This window comes from Quercus lobata, chromosome 4 (genome assembly GCF_001633185.2).
Source record: "Quercus lobata isolate SW786 chromosome 4, ValleyOak3.0 Primary Assembly, whole genome shotgun sequence".
NCBI classification, from domain to species: domain Eukaryota; kingdom Viridiplantae; phylum Streptophyta; class Magnoliopsida; order Fagales; family Fagaceae; genus Quercus; species Quercus lobata.
Window position 1 is genome coordinate 6,727,420 of NC_044907.1, and position 19,678 is coordinate 6,747,097.

General features: G+C 37.3%; 1 pseudogene; it reads left to right on the forward strand.

Moving 5' to 3' along the window:
- Nucleotides 1–14,745: 14,745 nt before the first annotated feature.
- On the forward strand, nt 14,746–15,279 carry LOC115984478 (annotated as a pseudogene).
- The last annotated feature ends 4,399 nt before the right edge of the window (nt 15,280–19,678 follow it).

The window sequence follows — 19,678 nt, forward strand, 5'->3', positions numbered from 1 at the left end:
GTATTTTTTTTAATCAGTCACCTTATCAACTCATGCTAGTTTTTAAAATTCACATCTCTTTCCTTTTTTTTCCCCCCCACATTCACATCGATCCATCCCACATCCACCTTGCTAGATCTCCATCTAGCTGCCAAGTCATCCTTGGTGACTTCAAGGCCTACACGTACTACATCTGCTAGTGTGAATGATTGAAACCCTAGTGTTGACTGTTTTCTTTGGTAGTTGTCAAAATTTGGGAAAGAATATAATTTGAAATTATCTTTTGGAAAAATTGATTTATTTTTTTGTTAATTGTCTATGCCAAATCATGTTTGTCCTTCATGCATGTACGAAAGAGTTCTATCCTTTCCCGTAACAGTTTTGAATTTTCATGTGGTGTAACTAATGGGTAAGAGGTATATATTACTGTTAAATTATGTGGTTTCTATGACTTCTGGTTGATTTTGGATATAGAAAGATTGCTAGTTTATATCTTGGAGTTTTTGTTGGATATGGTTTCTTTGTCGTGTCAGTGTTAATAAAAGGGGTTTTAATGATGTGTCAAGTAGATTGAAACAGCGTTTTGGGCTTTGGACTTTTCATGTGGCTTTTGATGGCAATAGAGTTTGGTGATTGGGTGGGACCAGACAATGCGGGAAAATTCTAAAAAGACAATAGTGATAAAGGAAAAAAAGTAAAGGAGTAAAATCAAGTTTGGACACATCCCTAACCTGGTCAGCGGGTATGTGTTCTAGATGCCAACTTGTCATTTAACATGTAATTTACAGCAAAGATAGGAGGAGGAGAAAGATTATAGTATAAAATAAAACATTTTAAATTTTAGAGAGCAAAACTTAAATTTTTTATATTGGTTGATAACGAGGGAAGGGGACATAGAGTTCAAATTACAAGTACCAAGGTATTACAAAAGAAGCTCTTACTATTGGATTATCACTTGAAATCAAAATTATCTTAATTTTAGTATGTGCACTTTGCATGTGTTAGTGTATAGCTTAGACTAGATTAGCCCATTGGGCTTAGCCCAGTATACTGTACTTGTAGTTTTCTCATATTACTTGTACTGCACACATATCTAGCCTATATAAGGCTCTCTATTGTACATTATTATACATACATCAATATACAGACTATTTAGTCTTTCTCTCTCACTTTATATTGTTAACATGGTATCAAAGCCATTCCTCTGACTTTCTGGTTCCTATGGACATCTCCGGCATTTTTCCGCTGCCCTTGCCTTCACCCAGTAGTCACTGTCAGAAGCGAGTCACCGCCGTCACGCCCACAGTCCCTGCAACTCTCGGATCTCATCGTTCTGTTCATCCAATTGCCAAAGTAAAGGCATAGAGTGATAGAATAGCCAATCGCGAGCAAAACCCAACCAAGAACAGCCAAAAAGGACCTAACACGCGTTGCCTAAACCTTTTGACTATCGAACACGTGCTCCACATACCGCCACGCGCCACTAGTAGTTCACACATGCTCCACGTGTCAGAAACTGAGCCGCCACGCGCCTAAGCCTTTAGCGTTTGTCCACGTCAGAGCTAGGCTGACATCATCCTGCACACGTTAGCGTCTTCGTTATCAACTTACGTCAGCACCTCGCGTCATCTGCCTACGTCAGCACACGTCAGTAGTTGACTTTGACCGTTGACCACCACTGTTGACTGTTGACCGTTGACATTTGCATTGACTTTTTGACCAAAGTTAAAAAATTTCAACACGACTAGTCTTGATCAGTTTTCACATAGATTTTGATTTTAGGCTTCGTTTATGCATTTGAGGTCTCTAAATCCCACTTTTTGATCATTTTCTTCATTATGGCTCAACAAAATGAACGAGATATCATACGTCCTATCACCATTATGTTGGATGGTCCTACTAGCTATCATGCATAGTCTCAGAATATGACGGTCTTTCTCAAGGGTCGTAAACTATGGAGATATGTGACTGGTTCAATTCCTAAGCCAGTACTAAAACCTCAATCCAAAGCTATAGTTGCTGAAGATGCCTTCAAGACTATTGTTACAGTGAATGATTATGAAGAATGCCTAGAGGAATGGGAGAGTATTCAGAGTAAGATCTTGTCTTTGTTTATCAATACCTCTATTCCCTCCATTCATAATCTTCTTCCTCATCTTGAGACTACTGAGGTTGCTTGGAAATTTCTAGCCAATTGCTATAATTGCACTAATGATTCAAGCCTGGAGTTCCACATTGAATCAAAACTTTATCAAATGTTCCAAGAGACAGGTCAGTCTATTTCTGATTTTTATTCTCAGACTTCTACTATATGGGAACAATTTTCTGTCAAATATTGAGATCACCGTAAATTTATGTAGATCCTCCACTAGTGTGTTCTAAGGACATTAAGCTCTTTGTCAAATATCGGGATCGCTGTAAATTTATGCATTTCATGATGGGTTTACATGAGGATTTTGAGCCTACTAGGGCTTCTCTGCTTAGCAGTCTCCTACTCCTTCTCTTGATGCTACAGTCAAGGAGCTCATTTCTAAGGAGAACCGTTGGCCTACTCATTACATGTCATCATCTAATCATGTATTCACTGCTCCTCCATGAATAAACTCTGAGCGTCTCACCTCTCAATCTTCCAAAGATACTCGCTGCGAGTTTTGCCACGTCAAAGGCCAACACATCTCAGTTTGTCACAAACTGCAGAAATTTATGCAAGAGTAGAAGAAAGCTTCTCTTTCTCAGGCAGCTGTTGTATGTCCTTCAGATCCATCGGTTCCTACAGGTCCATCTTTGGCTTCCTCACTTACTACGGTTGATATTGAGGCAGTAATTCAACAGGTTTTATCCCAAACTTCCACTGCCCTTTTTGTCACCTCAGGTAAACAACCTTGGTTTTTTGATATTGTATGTTTTAACCATATGACTCTTGATGAATCACAATTTTCTGATAAGGCACCCTTAGAACACCCCATCACCATTTACACTGTTGATGGAACTCCTATGTCTATTAGTTATAAATGAACAATTTATTCTTCTTGTTTATCCCTTGGAAACACTTTTCATATCCCAAAGTTATCCCTCAATTTGATTTTTGTTGGTCAACTTTGTGAATTAGGCATAGATCTTCTATTTACTAATCATGGTGTGGATGTGCAGGATCCCTGGACGGGTCAAGTGCTTGGGACAAGCCGTAAGATTGGTCGCATGTTTGAGGTTCATGACTCGAAGATTCCTTCAAAAGTTGTTTCTGCAACTGCTACCATTGCCAGCCCCTCACCTGATCTATGGCATGCTCGTCTTGGTCATCCATCCTTATCTCGTCTTCAGTTGTTAGCTTCTTAAGGTCATTTAGGTTCAATTCAGTTTCAAAATTTGATTGTACTTCCTGCCATTTTAGCAAACAAGCAAAATTGTCCTTTAATAATAGTGACTCCTTTTCTTCTGCACCTTTTGATATTATACATTCTGATATTTGGGGTTCCACCCTTGTTCCCACTAAGGGAGGATCTAGATATTTTGTCATATTTGTGGATGATTTTCTCGATATACTTGGATTTATCTGCTTCACCATAGGTCTGAACTTGTATCTATTTATCAAACATTTTATAAAATAATTGAAAACAGTTCAATCGCATCATCAAAGTCTTTCAATCTAATGCTCAAGAATATAATGATAAATCTTTCTTATCCTTTTTAGATAGTCATGGGACCCTTACTCAGCAGTCTTGTCCTTATACCTCTCAACAAAATGGTCGTGTAGAACGAAAATATCGTCACATTCTTGATGTTGTCCACACCCTTCTCATTTCTGCCTCTCTTCCTGAGCGCTTTTAAGGTGAGGCTGCACTCACTACTGTGTACACCATTAATCATATTCCTTCACCAACTACACATAACAAATCACCATTCGAACTTCTCTATGGTCAAACCCTTGATTACTTCTCTCTTTGGGTTTTTGGTTGTGCTTGTTTTGTCTCTCTTCCTCCTTATGAACGAACATAGCTCCAGCCTCATGCTCTTCTCTGTTGTTTCCTTAGTTATGGTGTATCTCAAAAGGGGTTTTGTTGCTATGATCCCATTTCTCATCGCCTTCGTGTCTCCCATCATGTTGAGTTTTGGGAACATCGTCCTTTCACGAGTCTTTAGCAGTTTCCTGCGTCCTTTTCCTCTAGTCTCCCATTTTTACTGACCTTTTCCTCCATCTCTATCCTAAACTTGTGGAGAATTCTTCGACATCGGCTGCCTCTCCAAACGACTCATCTCTGGTTTTGTCCCCGGCATATGACCCGCCTGTCTTGGATCCTGTGGCACCACCCTCTCCTGAGTCTCCTTTTGGTCCTGAACTTCGTCGTTCTACTCGGGTAAGCATCATCCCCCTTACTGATTATCATTGCTCTTTTACTCTTGCCACCCTGTATGAACCTCACACCTATCGTAAGGCTCATATTGACCCTCTTTGGCAGAAAGTTATGAACGAAGAACTAGATGCCCTTCATAAGAATCACACTTGGAATATGGTTGATTTGCCTTCTGGTTAGTCTATAGTAGGTTGTAGGTGGGTTTACAAGATCAAGACCAAGGCTGATGGATCTGTTGAATGATACAAGGCTTGCCTAGTTGCCAAGGGCTTTAATCATAAGTATGGCATTGACTATGAGACATTTTCTTTTGTTGCTCATCTTACATCTGTCAGATGTCTCATTGCTGTGGCTGCTGTTCACTGTTAGCCTCTTTATCAAATGGATATAAAGAATGCTTTCCTCAATGAAGACCTCCAAGAAGAGGTGTACATGTAACCACCCCCTAGCTATCCACACTTAAGTAGTCAAGTTGTCGCCTTCGCTGTGCTCTTTATGGCCTCAAGCAGGCTCCTTGAGCTTGGTTTGAAAAGTTTAGCTTAGTTGTTGCTCAGCAGGGTTTCACTTCGAGTCCTTATGACACTACTTTCTTAGTCTGAAGATCCTCTATTGGTATCACTCTTATTCTTCTTTATGTTGATGATATGATTATTATTGGAGATGATTCTGGAGGTATCTACTCTCTTCAGCACTTCCTTAGTCAATATTTTGAGATGAAAGATCTGGGCACTCTCAGCTATTTTCTTGTGCTTGAGGTTACCTCATCCTTTGATGAATACTATCTTTCCCAAGCTAAATATGTTTCTGATCTTCTCTCCAAAGCCGGTATCACTAACAACAAGACTGTTTCCTCTCCCTTGGAATACAATGCAAAGCTTGCACCCTTGGATGGTGAACCTATATCTGATGCTACTCCCTATCGTCCATTGGTTGGTAGTCTAATCTATCTCATTATTACTTGTCTAGATATTTCACATATCGTAGGTATGGTTGGTTAGTAAGTTCATGGATGCCCCTCATTTTGTCCACTATACTGCCGTTCTTTAGATTTTACGATATGTCAAGGGTACACTTTATCATGGTCTATACTACTTCTCTCGGTCTTCTCTCGAGTTTCATGCTTATTCAGATGCAGACTGGGCATGTGATCCTACTAATCGATGCTCTATCACAGGTTTCTGTTTCTTATTGGGTACTTCTCTTGTCTCGTGGCATAGCAAGAAGCAAGATATTGTTTCCTATTCTAGTACTGAGGCTAAGAATGTATTGACACCTTGTGATAAATTAACAAATTAATTAGCCAAGTTAATTAATTAATTCAATTAGCATGCAATACGCGTGGTAGCATAAACAATCACTAATTAACTAAATACAGTGGAATTTAAATTGACACGGTGATTTGTTTACGAGTGAGGAAAAACTATACGGCAAAAACCCCCACCAGGTGATTTTAAGGTCACCACTCCCGAGAATGCACTATTATCACAATAAGCGGTTACAAGTAAAAGAATCCTAGTACCTTATACCAACCTACAATTGAACCTTTACCTAATACCCAATTGGACTTATTATGTAGTGACAATCTCTCATTTTCAATGCACGGCTCCTAATACGTGACTAACCAATTCAATGTGCGAATCCCAGTATGCGGCTTACTCACCAATTTGAGAAAGATGTTGGTTGCAAAGTTCTTCAGTTCATCACATGATAAAGATCATGAAACTCATTAGTTACAAAATCCTACGGTGTACAAACACAGCAGATTCTTTAAGAGAAAGATGAACTAGGGCGAATTCTGTCTCCGGTCACAATTTGCATGAACATAACTTTGCTTCACACTCGCGCCACATTTGATAGCCCTTAAAATAATCCTTATATATGTTTAGGGTTGTGAGAAAAGAAAGCCTAAACATATACACACAGATTGAATGAAAATTAGAGCTGAAAATTTGTTTTCCATAAACTTCGATAGATAGCTTATCTATCGAGTATCAAGCTTTAGTAACTTTTAAACCTCGATAGATACTAGCTATCGAGTTTTAAAATCTTGCACGTCTTCACTTGTTTCTTGAACAGACTTGCATGGCTTTAACACTTATTCTTGAAACCTTGTTCCTTGAAGCATTAAACACATCCTGGATCTACCCAATTACAAGTAAAGTGCGTTTTGTCAAAGGATTAGTCAATTCTAATTTGACATATGTTCCAACATTAAATCACATATGTGCTAACAATCTCCCTCTTTGGCAATCCGTGACAAAACCACAACAAACAAATGAACATATGAGAGAAGTTATAAATCAATCAACTCATACTCACTTGTTGAATACAATAAAATCTATCCTAATACAAACTCTTGAAAAACTTTGCAAGAAGAGAGTTTATGGCAAGAAGACTTTGACAACCTGTATTTCTGAAACACTTTAAACAAAACTCATCACGGCATCTTAGTGTGAAATAGAAATAAGAGATTGCATACAATATATAAGAATCATATGCATAAAGAGAGAAAAGAAACAACGCATGTGAAGATAAGTGAAAGAAAGTAATAACAACCTCAATATATATATATATATATATATCAACATAAGTACAAGGTTTGCTATCACTAAGTGGTCACAAGATCGATGTACAAAAATAATGTATCTAAAATAGAAAGAAAAGAAAAGATACAAAAAGTAGAAAAGATACAAAAAGTCCTCACTACATCCCTCATAAACACTCCCCCTGTCACAAAAATCTCTTATGCTAACCCTCCCTCTATGTATGACTACTCTTATATCCAAAACTATTTCTCCTTTTTGTCATGAGTGACAAAGGGTAAGTACATCAAGTAGACATCTCATTATCACTGGGCAAGCTAGCACCATCATCCTCATCCACATCATCACTGCCAGAGCCATCGTTACTCTCATCCTCAGAAGCCAATGGAGATGGAGAAGAAGCAATAGTGAAACCACCCATGGTAGCCTGTCGTCATGCGATACGACCAACACGGGTGTTCACTTGACACAACTCATCACTGAGTGTGTCAAGGCGAGCATCCATGCGCACAAGCTATGCCATGATGGCCTTAAGTGTTACTCCACTCGCAGAAGACGAAGGAGCGGATGTGGATGGAGCGGTAGAAGCTGGAGGAGTTGCCGTCTCTATTCGAGGCTACCTCGATCTAAGCTATGCCTCGCTCCGTCGAATGGTAGCTGCATCTATGGCACTCATAACTGTGAAGTGAGGAGACTCAGGAAAGAAGACAAAAAAATGGCGAAGGATACGCGTGATAGCCGAAGGAAAAATGAGTTTATCACAGGTCACCGTATCCCTATAGACATCTATAAAGGATAGAATGAAGTGAGAAAGGAAGTTGATAGAGATATCCTCTAAGAGGGATAACAAAAGTTAAGCATGAGACTTTGTAATAGAGTTATAGTGAGACAAATGATGAAGAATAAATGTCATCACCATGTTTAAGAACCTCGGACCTTTTGCAAAGTCCAAGCAAGGGGTGTTTTGACGGTTACCCCAAGAAGAAGGTGTCTCAGAGAGGAGAGACGAGAGTTTGTCTTTGGATACAGTCCTTAGACGATCATAGCCAGGGTAGTCAAGATGTGCTACCCTAGGAATGTGTAGTACCTCATATACAATATCCGAAGTAACTACTATGCGCGTACCTCAAAGGCAAGAGAAGATCGAATCCGTGCATATTGGAGTATAACTCCTGTATGATCATGGAAGAACAAGTGACCGAGATGTCACATAGTGACCCCCAACCCCTACTGTAAATGACAGTGGGTAGGTCAGTATCGGAAAAATCCGATAAGATGACTTGGTGTTTCGAATGAATGCCTCATCGAGAAAAGTTCTCTGAAAAGCCCTTTTAGGCTTTATCATCATGGAACCATACATGAGAAGGTGTAGGGTCAGAAGAAGAAGTGGATGCCCCAGAACGAAAAGGGTTCTGCGACGGAGTGGATTTGCGTTTGGGTGCCATAGTGCAGACTAACGCAAGAAAGAGAGAGAGAGGAAGAGAAAGAGATAATAAGAAAAGCACCAAAAAGACAATATATAAGAAGGTGATATGCAAACTTAAATACATCATGGGTTCAGCCCAATCAAATCTACCAGCACACAACATTGCAACAAAGTAAACACACATCTAAAATGCATGAAACATTGTTATAATGCAAATGTGATGCAATGCATGAAGATTTAGGATCATTTATACAAAATCCATCTCAAAAATTTCACAAAAACTTCATTAATTTTGAAAAACCCCAACAATTTTTCAAAAACCCAAAACCTAGATCTAAATGCATGAAGAATGAGAGATAAAGAGATCATACCAAGTGATTTGAGACAAGAAAAGGCCGAAAATCACATGGGTTGAAGGTTTTGAGAGAGAAAAGAGTGTTTGGGAGGTGAAAAGACTGAAAACAATTGAGAGAGATTGAAGAGAAATGAAGAAAAATCGCACAGATCCTTTATATAGAAAAGTCATAAATCTTGACAGATCGAGAGGTGTCAAGAGGTGTCGGGATTTAAAATGTGTGAAAAAGCTGTTGTAGAGCTGTCCAGGATCTGTCAAGAGATGTCCACAGCTAGAGGATCTCGATGGATCGAAAAGCTATCAAGAAGCTATTGAGCATCCAGAAAATTTCTTGATGGATCAAGTAGCTATCGAGGAGCTATCGAGAATGCGATAAAAAGCAGCTGAAGGGGCTCAATAGATAGCCTAGCTATCGAGAGGTGTCTAGCAGCTGTCGAGATTGCTTAAAAATAGTTTTTCAAGAAGAGAAAAAACACAAATATGAATGCAATCAAGCATGTTATACAACCAAAGATCCAAACAACATTTTAAGCTCTCAAAGTCATCTCTCAACAAAACAAAAAAATGTCATGCTCATAGATCCAAAACACACACACACACACACAAAACAAGTCTAACCAATTTTATATTTGTTGGAAAATTTAGATCCCGGTTGATAGAATTAACAAGTTTTAAACCCAAGTTGTTAATTAGATTTATTATGAATAAAACTTGTTAAAACAAATAAACATCAATATCATGTCAAAATCATGCAGTAGAATAAAATAAATAATACAAGATATGATGACCCAGGAAAACCAATGAAATAAACTAGTTTCACAGTAAAAAAACCTGGGGGGAAACCTTCCCGAAAAGCAATCCACTATAATAAAGAGAAGTTTTAGATCTAGTACAAAACCTTTGTCCTTAAACTCTACGATCCCCGTAGATGAACTTACAGCAGAAACCTTCTACCGCTTCAAAACCTCTAAACTCTTCAATATATGAACGCCACCCTTTTTGCATGGATTTTAGTACGTGACTAACCAATGATGTACGGCTCCCGAGTACATGACTAACACACTAACTTGAAAAAGATGTTGGCTGCAAAGCTTTTTACTTCATCAACAATGAAGATTAAGAAGCACTTGGTTACAAAACCTTAAGGCGCAAAGACACAGTAGCTTCTTTTAGAGAGAATAAGGCATTGGTCATCTTTTGCATATGTTTTTCTTGAATTTTCTTATGTGACGACCTCTAAAATAAGCCTTATATATGTCTAGGGTTGTGAGAAAAAAAACCCTACACAAATACAAAAGCATAGGCCAAAAATCAGATCTAAAAATCTGAATTCCCGTAACCTTGATAGATACCTCGATAGATAGTATCTGTCGAGCCTCATTAAACCTCGATAGATAGCTATCTATCGAGAAGCTGTCGAGCTATCTGTCCGCAGGTGTCGAGCTATCTGTCCGCAGGTGTCGAGCTATCTGTCCAGCTTTAGTGAACAATTTTTCTTCACTTGTTTCTTGGTTCAATCATTATGGCTTTAATACTAGACTTGAACAACATATTTCTTAAAGTATTAAATACATCCTAGATCTACCCAAATACAAGTAAAGTACGTTTTGTCAAAGGATTAGCCAATTATATAAAATATGTCCTTAACAATATTTCAAAAACAAGTTAAGACAGTTTAGTGAGCATACATTAACACATGTATTCCTTGTGATGGCCAAATCACATTGTACCTGCATTAACACATGTATTCCTTGTGATGGCAAAATCACATTGCACCTGCACATGTATCAAAAGTGGCAAAGAATATTGCGTGTTGTGTGTGAAAAACATTGCAAGATTGCATAAGTGTCTACATGTTATGATGATTTGAGATATGAGAAAATCACTTTAACTCATACACAATCATAATTGTTTGATGGGGACTATCACCTTTGAGGTACACCCTATAACTCCCACATCTCCTAGAATACACGCTTGCATTCATATATAAAGCATTTTGATCCTTTTTTCTTTTTATTTTTATTTGCATATTTTTCTTTTAAGCAAACCATGCATGAGCATATAAAAGATAGAAAAGAAATTCCCAATGATGTTAAGCATTTGACATTTCATTTTTGCTATGTCGAAGCATACAAATGTCATTTCATGATTGGCAGGCAACAGTAGTGAGATGGTTATTTATGTCTTTTTTTTAGGATTTTCTAATTCTTTCCGTAAAAAAGAGTGATACGAGTGTTAAGTACAAGAGATTACTTAACCTTACTCATCACAAACACGAGCCAGAAAACTCACTTGCTTAGTTATGCATAGAGAAGCTCATCTAAGCTACAAATGATACAAAGTTTAAAAAAATTTGTTTCAATGGCCATCCAAGGTACACAAACACACATTGTTTTTGTATTTTTCTAATTTTTCAAAAAAATTTTTTTATGAAAAACAAAATAAAGCAAAATTGAAAAATAAACAAACAAAACATGTTAAATAAAGCAATATATAAAACTAGATTGACTCAAAACACGAAAGAAAAACACACAAGTAATGCAAAAAAAAAAAAAAAAAGGGAGAGAGAGAAAAAGTGACAGAATCACTTGGAGTCTTTTCCTTCCACACCTTGGAAGAACCTTTCCGTTTAACAAACTCTTGATCCGATGGTGAGGGGGAAGAATTGAAACCGTTCAAGTTCGAAAGAAACATGAGGGCTTTGAGAAGATCTCTAAGAGGAGCAAAGGAGGATGGAAACTGATTTTGGTTTCCTGACGAGATCATGCTGTTGCTCTGTCCAGTGGCTAACCACTTATAGCAATTAGGTCAAGTATGTCCATCTGCTCCATAGTGATGATAGAAATGCTGCTTTTTCTGCTTGGGTTTTTGAGTATTTCCCTTCTTAGCTCTAGGGTTCTTGATCTCTTTCTTATTAAGCTTAGGGTGTGCTCCTAAGATAGATTTACCATTGTCTATGTTCTCACTAGCTAATTCATTTCTAATATCATTGTTCTCAATTTCAACATTATTAGTAGGAGGAACAAAAACAATAGTACTAGAAGTGGCAATATTAGGAGAAGAGAAATCATACCCTAAATCGGTTTGATCGGAAGCAGATTTCTGAAGACTGAGCTTCTCATTGAGTTTTGCACTTGAAGTCCTTTCCAACTGGGCTCTAACTTGGAAAAACTCTACCTCAAGCTTCTTAGTCTTCTTAGCCAAGAAATTATTCTCAAATCTCAGTGCTCCAATGGTCTGATTGGCTTCATCAAACTTTGTGGAAATTTCTTCTCGTTCATGCTCCACTTCACTAAGCTTCTTGGTGGCCAACCTATACAATTTTTCATGCTTTTCCGAGACCTTGTACAACTTTGCATAAACCGTGTGGATGTCATTTTACTCATCCATCTTTTCAAACTTAGACTCCACCAATTCCTCTTCTTCATCCACATCTTCAAAAATCCCTTTAGTATGATTTACAACAGCAGTGAACGCATTTAGGATTCCATCATCCTCATTGTCGGAGTCATCTTCAGGCTCGGTGTTGCTCAAGGTAGCAGCAAGTGCCTTGCTTTTCCCATTGGTCTTGAGATATGTAGGGCATTCTTGTTTCATGCGTCTGAGGCCTTGACATCTAAAGCATTTTGGTCCTGAGGGAATAGTGTACTAACTGTCATCCCTAGCATCTTTCTTTCCTTTGTCCTGGTTCTTGAACTAAGATGAGCTAGACTGCTTGCGGTCTTTGTCAAATCCTTTATCATTAGCATTCTTCATAAACTTTTTGACTTGTCGGGTGATATAGGATTTCATTTTAGAATTTTCATCGTCTAAAGACTCATCAGTATCACTGCTCTTGGCCTTCAATGTCATGCTCTTGTTCTTGCTTGATTTCCCTATCCTTGTCAAATCCAACTCATAGGTTTGCAAATTTCCAACCAGCTCTATCAAAAGAATTTTGTCAATATCCTTCGATTCCTCAATTACGGTGATCTTGGCATGAAATCTCTCGGGTAGAGATTTAAACACCTTTCTAAGAATCTTGGGTTTGGGAATGGTTTCCCTAAGATTAAAAGCTGAGTTCACTATGTCCTTAAGCTTGGCATAGAAATCATCAAATGACTCGTCCTCCTCCATCTTAATCTCTTCAAAGCTCGTAGTAAGCCTTTGAAGTTTTGAATCCTTGACAACCTTGGTTCCTTCATAGGTTGTCTAAAGAATGGTCCATGCTTCCTTAGCAATTTTAGTAGAGGAAATCTTCTTGAATTCCTCATTTGTGACTACATTGAATAATGCATTCAATGCCCTGCTGTTGAAGTTTGCCGCCTTGATCTTAGCATCATCCCAGTCGACCGGCGCTTTCGTAGGCTTGGTCCAGCCTATCTCCACAGCTTGCCACATCTTTTCATCTAATGACTGCAAGAAAACTCTTATGCGTACTTTCCAGTATGCATAGTTAATGCCATCAAATAAAGGAGGTATAATAAGAGACAGTCCTCTATCCATGACAAACAGGGGTCAATGGATCACACAGTAAAGATTAAAACCTAATCAGAGTGTGCCTGCTCTGATACCACTTGATAGGCCATGAATGTATTAACCCCTTGAAATAAATTAACAAATTAATTAGCCAAGTTAATTAATTAATTCAATTAGCATGCAATACGCGTGGTAGTACAAACAAATCACCAATTAAATAAATGTAGCAGAAATTAAATTGACACGGTGATTTCTTTACGAATGGGGAAAAACTACATGGCAAAAATCCCATAAGGTGATTTTAAGGTCACCACTCCCGATAATTCACTATTATCACAACAAGCGGTTACAAGTAAAGGAATTCCAATACCTTATACCAACTTACAATTGAACTCTTACCCCAATACCCAATTAGACTTGTTTTGTAGTGACAATCTCTCATTTTCAATGCATGGCTCCCAATACGTGACTAACCAATTTGATGCGCGGATCCTAGTATGTGGCTTACTCACCAACTTGAAAAAGATGTTGGCTGCAAAGTTCTTCAGTTCATCACACGATGAAGATTACGAAACTCCTCGGTTACAAAACCCTACAGTGTACAAACACAGTAACTTCTTCAAGAGAAAGATGAACTAGAGCAAATTCTGTCTCCGGTCACAATTTGCATGAACACAACTTTGCTTCACACTCGCGCCACCTTTGTTGGCCCTTAAAATAATCCTTATATATTTTTAGGCTTGTGAGAAAAGAAAGCCCAAACATATACACAGATTGAATGAAAATCAGAGCTGAAAATCAGTTTTTTATAAATCTCGATAGATAGCTTATTTATTGAGCTAGTTGTCGAGTATCGGGTTTTAACAGCTTTTAAACCTCAATAGATACTGGTTGTCAAAATAGCTGTCGAGTTTTAAAATCCAGCACTTTTTTACTTGTTTCTTAGACAGATTTGCATGGCTTTAACACTTATTCTTGAAATCTTGTTCTTTGAAACATTAAACACATCCTAAATCTATCCAATTACAAGTAAAGTACGTTTTGTCAAAAGATTAACTAATTCTAATTTGACATATGTCCCTAGCATTAAATCACATATGTCCTAACAAAATTTATTGACCAATGAAAAATGCTAAAGTTATTATAAATTTTACTACAAAAAACTTACAAATTGATGTGGCAAGAATATGATTGACACCACTTAAAAAATAGGCGAAAAGCACATTTTAGTCCCTACATTTTCAAGCTATTTCCATTTTAGTCCCCACATTTTATTTTTACCGCTTTTAGTCCCTATCTTGAAAAACGCTTTCCGTTTTGGTCCCTGCCGTTACATTAAAAACGGAGAAAGCTGACGTGGCAAACGGTAGAAATAAATAATATTAAATTTATGTCCACGTGGCCTAAATTAATAATAATAAAAAATTTTTGGCATTAAAAAATGCCACTTCAGCATCTAAATTAAAAAAAAAATTAAAAACAGAATTAAAAACTAAAAATCATATGAATTGAGATTTAAGTGTGTCTTGAACAAGAACAATAAGAACACAAACCCAGAAATTAAATATAAAAAAAGAAAAAAGAAAAAAAAGAGAGAGAACAAACTAGACATCAAGAGATTGAATTAGGAAGATGAAAGATCTGGGTTTTAATCACAGAGTGAGATCTTGGGCGGCTGAGATCAGAGACCCATAAAAAGGTATCCGAGTCTGGCTCGGTACCTTCAACACAACCGAAGAAGCTGCTCTAGCTTATGACCAAGCCGCCATGCGAATCTGTGGTGACAAAGCCAAGCTCAACTTTGCCCATCACCACCACCAACCAACTCCACCTTCCACTCTTGAGCCGCCACTGCCGGTTGCTAAGAAGCGCTGCATCTTTCCCGAGTCAAGTGAGTCGAGTTTTGAAACCACTGAGCCGCCGCCACCACCACCACCGGTGCTATTGTAGCCACTGATTCAGAATGAAATTTGTTGCAAGAATGAGGTGGCTCAGTTTGATCATGGGTTTGAGCTGAAAGATCAAATCTCGAGCTTAGAATCATTCCTAGGTTTGGAGCCTGAGCTGGAGTCGAGTTTGGCGAGTGGAAGTGGAAGCGAGTTAATGGAATCGGTGGACCTTTGGATGCTTGATGACCTGGTTACGCATCACCAACAACAACGTTAGCTTTTGTATTAGTTAGGGAAACCCAGAAGAATCAGTTTTTTTTTTTTTTTTTTTTTTTTTGAACTAACATAAAAACTTTCTCAGCAACAAAGATTTACTAGTTTTTTTTTTGGTTTGTGTTCTTGTTGTTCTTGTTCAAGACACACTTAAATCTCAATTCATATGATTTTTAGTTTTTAATTCTGTTTTTAATTTTTTTAATTAGTTAAAATTAATAAATTAATTTTTTTAATTTAGATGCTGACGTGACATTTTTGAATGCCAAAATTTTTTTTGTTATTAATTTAGGCTACGTGGACATTAATTTAATATTATTTATTCATGCCGTTTGCTACGTCAGCTTTCTTTGTTTCTAATGTAATGATAGGGATCAAAATGAGAAGCGTTTTTCAGGATAGGGACTAAAAGTGGTAAAAATAAAATGTAGGGACTAAAATGGGAATATCCTGAAAATATAGGAACTAAAATGTACTTTCTGCCTAAAAAATATGATAAATAAATGTTTGAATTACTTTTTGTAATTAATGACATGTTAATTTGTAAGTTTTTTATTGTAAAATTTATTGTATCATTAAAATCACTTGATAAATTTAAGTATTTTACTATAAGAGAGAGAGAGAGAGAGAGACCCCATAAAGTTATAGCAAGTGTGGGGTTTTTAGTCCTTGGCCCTTGGACACCTGCTAGGACTAATTGTTAGGATCTTAGTATTGGTATAGTCCATGCCAAGTCTCCTTGTATTTTTATCATTAATATTTCCATTATAATTCGTTAAATATTTTTCAAACTATTTTTAGAGATGGTACCAAACACTAGAAAATAAGCAATTTTCCTTAAAACTAATTTAAGGGGAAAAATGTCATGACACTCCTTTAAATTTGGAGTAGTGGTCATTACACTCTTTGAACTTTTATTTTAGTTAATTCACCACTCCATGAACTACACACATTTGCCAAATTGAGACTTCCGTTAGTCTACCATCAAATTCACTAATGTCCTCGTGTGACGTGTATGAAAAAAAATAGTAGAGAGAGAGAGAGAGAGAGAGAGGATCTACCTCAATAGAATAGTTGTCGATCTCACCGTTTGAGGTCCCAACGACACCGTAGGTGCTCCCTTAAAAGTTTACTATATAACCCTTATAAGTTATACCTCATGAATAGCAATGTCCATGTTTGTGCTAGTTTTTGAGTCTAGAAGTAGTGGATGCCCAGAAGAATTGTTATGAAGATTTCATGGTTTAGAAAATCCTAGTGTTGTAGGGAGTAGGGGGAGCACAAGAAGCGTCGTCATTGAGTCCTTAAACTGCGAGATCAATGAAAATTCTATTAAGGGAGATCCTTTCGTTTCTCTCTCACAAAGACTGAGACCCAAGTTTTTTTTTTTTCCTCTCTTTGCCTCTCTCAATCGGGTGAAACTTTTCTTTTTTAATCCACAAGTGTGTCACATGAGGATGTTAGTGAATTTAACAGTAGACCAAAAGAAATCTCAAATTGAAAAATATGTGTAGTTCAAGGAGTGAATTAACTAAAATAAAAATTCAGAGGGTGTAATGACTATTACCCCAAAATTTATGGAGTGTCATGACATTTTTTCCTAATTTAAGCTGATAAAAATTCTAAACAAAAACAGTTTTACATTGAAATGAATGGAGCCTAAATAAATAGATTAAAAAATAAGTTAACAAATTAAACGAGAAGAAGTGAAAGTTTAAGCATGTAAATGCAAGAAAGATTGGTCTAATCCACGAGAATATTATGGGTAAGTACGCAGCAATCCCAACACACTGCACTCAAACTTTTGCGTGTTTGACTCTACTACAAACTTTCGACTTAAGAGCCCTTTATATATTGATTATTAGTCAACGGTGAGGCTGAGACCGCCGAAGAGTTGTGCCAAAGGAAGCTTTACTCTCTAACTTTCAGATGGACAGATGATGAGGGACATAAATTGCAGTCGTTTTCCGAGACAGATTTGAATTTGATCAATGTTTAATATTATAAAATTACACAATGTTTTGTATTGTATGACATTAATTCCTTTTTGACCAAGAGCATCTAATCTTACCCAATACTTGATATGAAAATGATAAACAGCATTTGGCGTTTTCCACAGACAAATAATCACGTACGAAATGTTTAGTATATACATATGCAGATATGGGGTCAGCATGTCTAGATATGGGTTTACACTTTACACCTCTCTCGATTGATGGAAAGACATAAACGCCGATCAGCCTTTAATTGGTTTCCTTGTCCCAAGACTCCGAACCAAATGGTTATCATTTAAATTATATATATATATATATATATATGTATCTATCAGATGATTATTCTTTTACAATTGCACTATATCCCCCCGCATGAGGCTAAACTGTACGTGGCCCACTGTCCTTTGTAGATGAAACGTTTTCCATTTGTATGCTTCCTCCTTATGTGGGATGTGTTGGCCGTGAGAGAGGGCATGTGGTCCATATGTCTCTTTGGATTAATAAAGGGATAAGAATTTTACGTGTAAGGATATTATAAATGGATATTGTCAGTGAGGAAAAGTTAGTACATAATCTAGGAGCATTGCTCTCTCCTCTCGCATGAAGCGTGGGCCGGAGATCACCCTTCATGTGAGAAGAAGAGTAATGTTTTTGGAGTATTTAATAAATTTATATTAATGAGTGCCCTAAGGCACAAGTTAAAAGTTAATAAATGCTTAATTATGAGTTGAAATTAGGGTTGTTCATGAATCAGTTTGGGTAGATTTGGACTTAACCTGAAACTAACTTACTCAAATCAGCTGGAAGATGATGAAATCTACTGTTGGCCACTGATTACCACATGCCTAGTTGGATTGGGCTTGGGTGGGAGATCGATCAGTTCAAGCATAACCAATTAAGGAGTGGCGGTGGGTGACGATTTGTAGATCTTCGTCGAATTTGAGTGGAGCAGAGCAAGATGTTGCTAGAACTAAGTGGAGGAGAGCACGACATCATTGGATTTATGCCAAAAGCGGCTAAATCTAAGTGGAGGAGAGCCAAATGTGGCTGGATCTGAGTGGAGTAGAACAATATGTTGTCGGAACTAAGTAGAGGAGAGCACAACATCGTCAGATCTGCGCCAAATGAGGTCAAATTTGAGTGGAGGAGGGCCAAATGTGGCCTAATCTGAGCATAGGAGGCATGATTGTCGCTATTTCTAGGTAGATTCTGCCTTAATTGGAAGGGTTTCTCAATCGGATCAGGTGGCTTCGGTTTGAGAAGAGGAAACCCACCACTCGACCTACCAGAGTTAGTTTTCGAAGGTTGAGACCCTGTGTCAACTTCTGAAGGAGTCATATCAGGTCGTGACGGGTTGATTCTGATTGGTTTGGTCGGTTTTCTGTGTTGCTTATACAACCCTAGCTGCAATGCATATTTTTTTTTTCAAATATATATTAATGATATATATATTGGATTGCACATACAAGTTCATTGTGGTTGTTTTGTTTTGTTTTTTTTAGATACATGTGTACAATTAAATTAAATTTTTTTAAAAATGCATAAAGTAATAATAATAATAATAATAATAAAACATTAAATGCACCTTAAACACTATCTTTGTGACATTGTTTAACAGATGCCATTATAAATTTTACAATATAGATTTTACAAATTGATACATCACCCATTGCAAAAAGAGTGATGTTAGGGTTACTAAAAATGTTAAATTATTTTATAAATAAATTAAGTGTGTGGGTGGGGGAACATCCAAACATATGATAGAGTTGTCTGGTTTGACCCTGGCTAGCAAAATGTTCATTAGTATTATATTATTCCTTCATTATCATAGGGTAGGTTTTACATTCCCAACCAAATGGAGTAAATCACTGAATCTAGACCATCTTACCAAATACATGATATAATTAAAAATTACAAAAACCGTGCAAGCATTTTCTACTGTATCATAAGAATTATAGGAAATGTTCAGTATATAACAGGTACGGGGTTGGCATTGATACTCATGAGTTAAGGAGAAGTATAGCATGATCAGCATGGAGATGAAAGATGAAAGAAGTCTTGATAATCTGGTTGGGAGACGTGAATCAGTCCTACGAAAGAAAAAGAAAACAAAGATATCAAAGCGCTATGAAGGAAGGTATGTCTTTTATCTTTCTTCATTTTCTGGCAACTAAAGTACGTAAAACACCAGCTAGGTAGTAATTAGTACTTACTAGCCTAGCCAGTTCATACCAAGCCAAAGTTGCCAATACCATGCCACCTGATTCTTCCTCAACTAGAGGAATACCATAAGCAGTACCTAGCTTGGGATGTAATTATAAACCCAAACTCGGCAGCTCTTTTGTCGAATGGTCAGGGTGACTTTTCTACTTATGCGTAACTATAGTAGCATTCTAACAGCTCATAGGC